Raw genomic sequence first — 6,000 nt, 5'->3', positions numbered from 1 at the left:
GAAATTGTTTCGAGATCAACAGAGTGGGCCTTAAAGAGATGTTTACGAGTTTCAGGAACACTAATATCTGTCTGGCTTGACAGGGGCAGGAGGGAGGGAATCAGGAGAAGTACTGGAGTCTGAGCACACATCATCCAATACATCTACCACTGGGGGTATAGCTAAAGGCCTGTGCTGGGGTAACTTAAGGAAAGTCCGAAGCCTTTTCCTGGAGTCTGAGAAATCCTGGCCCTGCCACTGAAAATGCTCTCTCATGGAGTGGAGAATTTCCCCGAATGAAATATCCTCAGGAGGAGAGGCAGAGGGAATGGATTCATCAGCATCAGAATCCTCGTAGGCCGGGAAGGTTTCTTCCTGGGAATCTGAATGGCCTGACTCATCAGAGGCTTCATCTGAGGAAAGGGTATCTGCCTGCTCAACCCTAGGCCTTTTGTCTGAAGGCGGCTGAGTACCTCTGTCTGGATGAGCCTGAGAGTCCCCGATTAAAGAAATTAGATCTGCAGCTAAAGTCATGATCTGTTTATCCGAAGTGGGACCCTGAGAAAAAGTTTTAGGAGGGTGAGACTTAGCCTGGCTGGCAGCCTTAGCACGTGTGTAGGCCTTGATGGGCATAGGCACAGGAGGCCTAGCTGCCCCACGTGCTGGAGTAACTTTGTCCACCGGTATGGTGTCAGGCAAATCTTGGGCTTCGGTTTCAGGAGGAAAATCAATAACCGGCACCGGGGAAGCCTCCGGGACCGAAGTGTGCGGTAAAGTGGTGTCCTCTGCCTGGAGCGGTTGAATTACCACCTCTGAAGAGACCGATGCACTCGTGGTAGGCTTTAGCGTGTTGTCGGTGGAAGTCGCGGGCCGCGGATGTTGGTCCCGGTCCTTCCGTTTTTTTGGAAACATGTGCTGTCGGTAGTTCCGACAGCATGATATAGGACTAATTTTCCCCAAAAAAGTCTACAGGAAATTCTGCCCGGCGCCTAAGTGTGCGCTTATTGAAGCAAGCACAGGCAGCACAGGCCGAGACGTCGTGGTCTGGGCCGAGGCAGGGAAGGCAATAAGAATGGAAGTCCTTATGAGGTATTTGTTTACCACAAGACAAGCAATTATTAACTTTTGCAGTTTTATCTGACATCGGCTGAGGCAAGAAAAGGTTCCCCAACGGGGTACTTAGCTTTTTGATGACTTCGGTATCTGAAAACACAGGAGCTGGCCGACCGGCACTTGCAAACTGCTTCTGCTTCGGGCACCATGCGGCAAGAAAGACTGAAGATGGCGTCGGCAGATGCTTTTATACCCCAGCCGCTCTGACGTCGGGGAAGAGGCGACATCAGCCGACGCCGGACCCAGACTTTGGAATCCGGCCGACCGAAGGGCTGCCTGAGGCAGGACAACCCATATGTCAGGACTGCAGTTGCATTCTTGAAGGACATCGGATACAATGTCCTATCCATTTTGAAATGGTCTGTTATGAGATGGCCTTTTCTTATGATCCTGCAGCATAGGATACAAAGAGTTGGTCAGATTTTCTGAAAGCCTTAGTTTTATCCAAGTAGAAACATAATTACCTGTGAATGTCCAAAGAGTGTAGGAGCCTTTTCCCTTTATTCTGGGGGTTTGGATAAAAGGTGGGTAAATGAATGGTTTGGTTTAGAGCCACACTGGATACCACCTTTGGCATAAAGGAAGGGTTAGTTCGTAGAGAGACTCTGTCTTGATGAAAAATGATGAAAGGCTCCACTGCCATTAGGGCCTGTAGCTCTGAGACTCTTCGTGCTGAAGTTATTGCTAGCAGCAGGGCAGTCTTCCATGATAAAAACTGTAAATCGGCTGAAAAAGCTGGTTCGAAGGGCGGTAGTGTAAGTTTTTCCAAAACAAAATTGAGGTCCCAAGTTGGTGCTCTCCGGGGCTAGCTCCTCTGAGGTACTGTCTTAATAATGAATGTGAAAATATAGGAGAATCCGTGTTGTAATGAGCTGAAATAGCTGAAGCGTGGATCTTAATAGATGAAAAGGAAAGGCCTTTGTGCAACATCTCAGTAAAATATTGCAGAATCTGAGGAATATTTGGGACACGAGGATTTTGGCCTTAGCCTGGTTCCAGGCACAGAATCTTTTCCATTTGTCTGAGTAGGTTTTCCTGGTGCTGGGTCTCCTGGCCTCCAGAATGACATCCATAACAGCTTTAGAGAGAAGTGTTGACTGGTTGTTTAGGTAATCTGCCATGCAGCCAGATTTAAAGTCTTGAGCTGGCTGTGTAGAATCTGATTGTTTTGCTGAGTCAGCAGGTGAAGAATTTGAGATAAAATCCATGGTGGGCCTTCAGCCATTATCCTTAATATTGGATACCAGTGTTGGCATGGCCAGTCTGGAGTAATGAGCATCATTTGTGGCCTCCCTAATCTGGCTTTCAGGAGCACCTTTGCCAGAAGAGGCAGTAGTGGAAAGGCATACACTGTTAATGTTTTCCAACTGAATGAGAGGCGTCCACTTTCCAAGCTAGTGTGTGGTATGTCCTTGTGCAAAATTTCCGTAGTTGGTAGTTTTGGGGGGGGGGGGGGGGCAAACAGATCCATGTCTGGGCTCCTCCATGTTTGAGTTATCATTGTGAATACTTGTGGATATAGTTTCCACTCGTGAGGATCCATGATATTTCTGCTTAGTTCGTCTGCCAATGTATTTTTCTTTCCTGGCAGGAATTGTGCTTGTAGTTGAACTTGGTAGGTCAGTGCTGTGTTCCACAAGGTCATTGCTTGCCTGCATAGGGGGTAGGAATGTGTGCCCCCTTGTTTATGTACCACACCACTGTGCTATGGTCCGTCTTTATTAGAAGTTGTCCTGGATGTAGGAGGTCTTTGAAAGCTGTTAGGACATTTTGTACAGCTAGCATCTCTTTTTGATTGATGTGGAGATGCATTTGATCTGCAGACCATTTGTCCTGAATACACTGTCCTGCCTTGTGTGCTCCCCAGGCGTAATCCAATGCATTTGTTGTTATTGTTTACCTGGCTATGGGTAAGGTGAAAGGCTAACACTTGGTGAGGTGACATGCCTCGGCCCACCATAGAAACTTCTGTTGAAGGCAGGGAATGAGTGGTATTATTGTTTCCAAGCTGTGGCTGTGTTGAGTCCATACGCTTTTCAGGTACCATTGTAATTTCCTCATATGCAGTTTGGCATATGGAATTAGTAGTATGCAAGATGCCATGAATCCCAAGGCCTGCAGAATTTTTCTTGCAGGGAGTTGGGTCTTTGTTGCCATCATTTTGAAGTATTGAGTCAGTTGTCCTTACTTGTCTGGTTTGAGATATGTATTCTGGGCCATTTTATTTAACCTGGCACCCAGGAATATTATGTCTTGTGAGTGCACTAGCTTTGACTTCTTTTAGTTTACTGTGTACCCTAGGCAACTTAGTAGGTTTTTTACAAACGCCAGATGTTTTAAAAGAATGTCCTTACTTTCTGCTTGAATAAGGCAGTCGTCCAGGTATGGATATATTTGAATTCCTCTTTGTCTGCAGTATGCAATTACTGGTGTCAGGCATTTTCTGAAGACCCTGGGCACAGTAGATAAGCCAAAGTGCAGTGCAGAGAATTGGTAATGAGTTGAACCTGCTATAAATCAGAGGTATCTTCTGCAATTTTGTCTGATAGGGACATGCAGGTATACCTCCTTGAGGTCCAATGTTACTAGCCAAGCCTTCTTGCCCAGCATGGGAAGAAGTTGCTGTAGTGTGAGCATCTTGAATTTGGGTACTTCCGGGTGATTAGAATTGAAAGGTCCAGAATGGGTCTCCAGGCTTTGTCCTTTTGGGGGAACCAGAAAGATTAGAGTAAAATTCTTGTCCTTGCTCCTGTGTAGGAACCTGTTGAATGGCTCATGTCCAGGAGTGCTGTAATTTGTCTTTGAGCCTCTGCCCATTGATTTGGTGGCAGGTTTGGCATCCCTTTTATCCTTGGTAAAGTGTGAAAGTGGAACCTGTATCCTTGAGATACAACATTTAGGACCCATTTGTCTTTTGTGATGATGTGCCAATTGCCTGCAAAAAGTGCAAGTTTTCCTCTCAAGGGAGCTGCCAAGAGGGATTTGCTTGGCAGTCTGAGGGGCAAGTCATTGTGATCGTCTTCTGAAAGTTTGAGACCTGTCTTCTCCTACTTTCTGGGTAGTGGCACCCCATTGTCAAGGCTGGTAAGAGCCTTGCGGCTGACTTCTGCCCCTTGGGCGTCTGTATTTGCCCCTCTGTGGTCTGTCAGAAGTTGGAAAGGACCAGTTTTTGGTTGGCCAATTTCTGCTGAAATGCGGGGGTTGAACCTGTAAAAAATTCTTGGCAGTCTGCATAGATTTTGCCTTACCCTCAATTTTCTTTAAAACCTCTTCTGCTTTCACACCAAATAAAACATTCTGCTGTAAAGGTGCATCCAATAACTTTGTTTTAACATGATCAGGTAAAGTTTGTTCTTTTAACCAAGCATGCCTACGAATGACAGACCCTGTTACTGCTGCTCTACAAGAAGCTTCCAATGAATCAAATCCACATTGCAAAGTATGTTTTCCCACTTGTTCTGCTGCATGCAACAAATCTTGCATTTCCTTGTAATCAGGCTGCTCTGTATGTGTGATTATTTTTTGTTTTAACTGAGACATCAAATGTTGTTGATATTTCAGAAAGTGAAACTGGCAATTTAAGGCCCTCATAGCTAGAGTAGCTGAGGTATATACTTTCTTTCCCCATCTGTCTAGTGCTCTAGAATCCCTTTCAGAGGGTACAGGATTTTTAGCAATAGAGGCCTTAACCCCTATGGGACCCTGGGAAATGGTTTCTGGGTCAGCAACAGGGCTTTTATATAGGAATTTGAGAGAGTCGGACTCTGTAGTATCTGTCTGGTTTGGCTGGTGCAGGAGGTAATGAATCTGGGTTAAGGCTAGATTCTGAATAAACATCATCCACAATGTCTAACACAGGTGGAATAGCAAGGGGTCTGTGCTGGGGTAGTAAAAGGAACTCTCGGAGCCTTTTCTTAGAATCAGAGTAATCCTGGCCTTCCCAGTGGAAATGTTCCCTCATGGTATGTAAAGCTTCCCCAAAAGAGTAGTCTTCTGTGGGAGATGCTGAAGGAGTAGACTCTTCAGCATCAGAGTCTTCATAAGGGTCGTCTGTTGCTCCAACAGCATGGTGTAATTAAATTTTCTACCAAAATAATGTCGGGCGAAATCAAACAGACGTTTAATAGTTCGTTTGTTAAACCTAGCACAAAACTGACAACCTGTGACGTTGTGGTCTGGGCCTACGCAAAGAATACAATAAAAATGAAAATCCTTATGAGGTATTTGCTTCCCACAAGAAATGCAATTAACTTTTTCTGACATCAGTCTGAGCCAAGAAAAGATTCCCCAACGGGGTACTTAGCTTTATTGAAGACCGGTCTGAAATTCGATTCGAAAATCTCAAGAGGTCGGCCGACCGGCACTTGCAAACTGCTTCTGCTTCGGGCACTGCGCGGCAAGAAAGACTGAAGAAAATGGCATCGCCTGCCTCTTATACCAGTCACACTGATGTCAGGAAAGAAGCGACCGCAACCGACGCTGGACCAAGACTTTTGAACTCAGGCCGGCTGTGGGACCGCCTGACGGCGGATAACGCAACTGTGATGACTGCAGCAGTGTAACACGATAAATAACTGCTTGAGCAGTGGATGAAAGAAGAGGGGAGGTTCTGTGTTATAATGAGCTGAGGTGTGGATGTTAATGGAGGAAAAAGACAGGCCCTTGTGAAGCATCTCAGTTAAGTATTGTAAAATCGGAGGTAAACTGGGCCCTGCTGTGCTCATCCCTTGAGATTGGTTCCAGTCAGAATCTTTTCCATTTTCAGCATAACATTTTGTAGTACTAGGCCTCCTTGCCTCTAAAATTATATCCATCACAGGTTTGCTGAGGGATGGTAAAGGAGAGATTAATTAGCCAGGCTGCAAGGTTCAGTGTTAGATGCTGAGGGTGCAGAATCTGGTTCTCCTG

This window comes from Protopterus annectens, chromosome 13.part0, assembly GCF_019279795.1.
Source record: "Protopterus annectens isolate FY-2018-M chromosome 13.part0, PAN1.0, whole genome shotgun sequence".
Taxonomy (NCBI): domain Eukaryota; kingdom Metazoa; phylum Chordata; order Ceratodontiformes; family Protopteridae; genus Protopterus; species Protopterus annectens.
Note: the sequence above shows the minus strand (reverse complement) of the source record.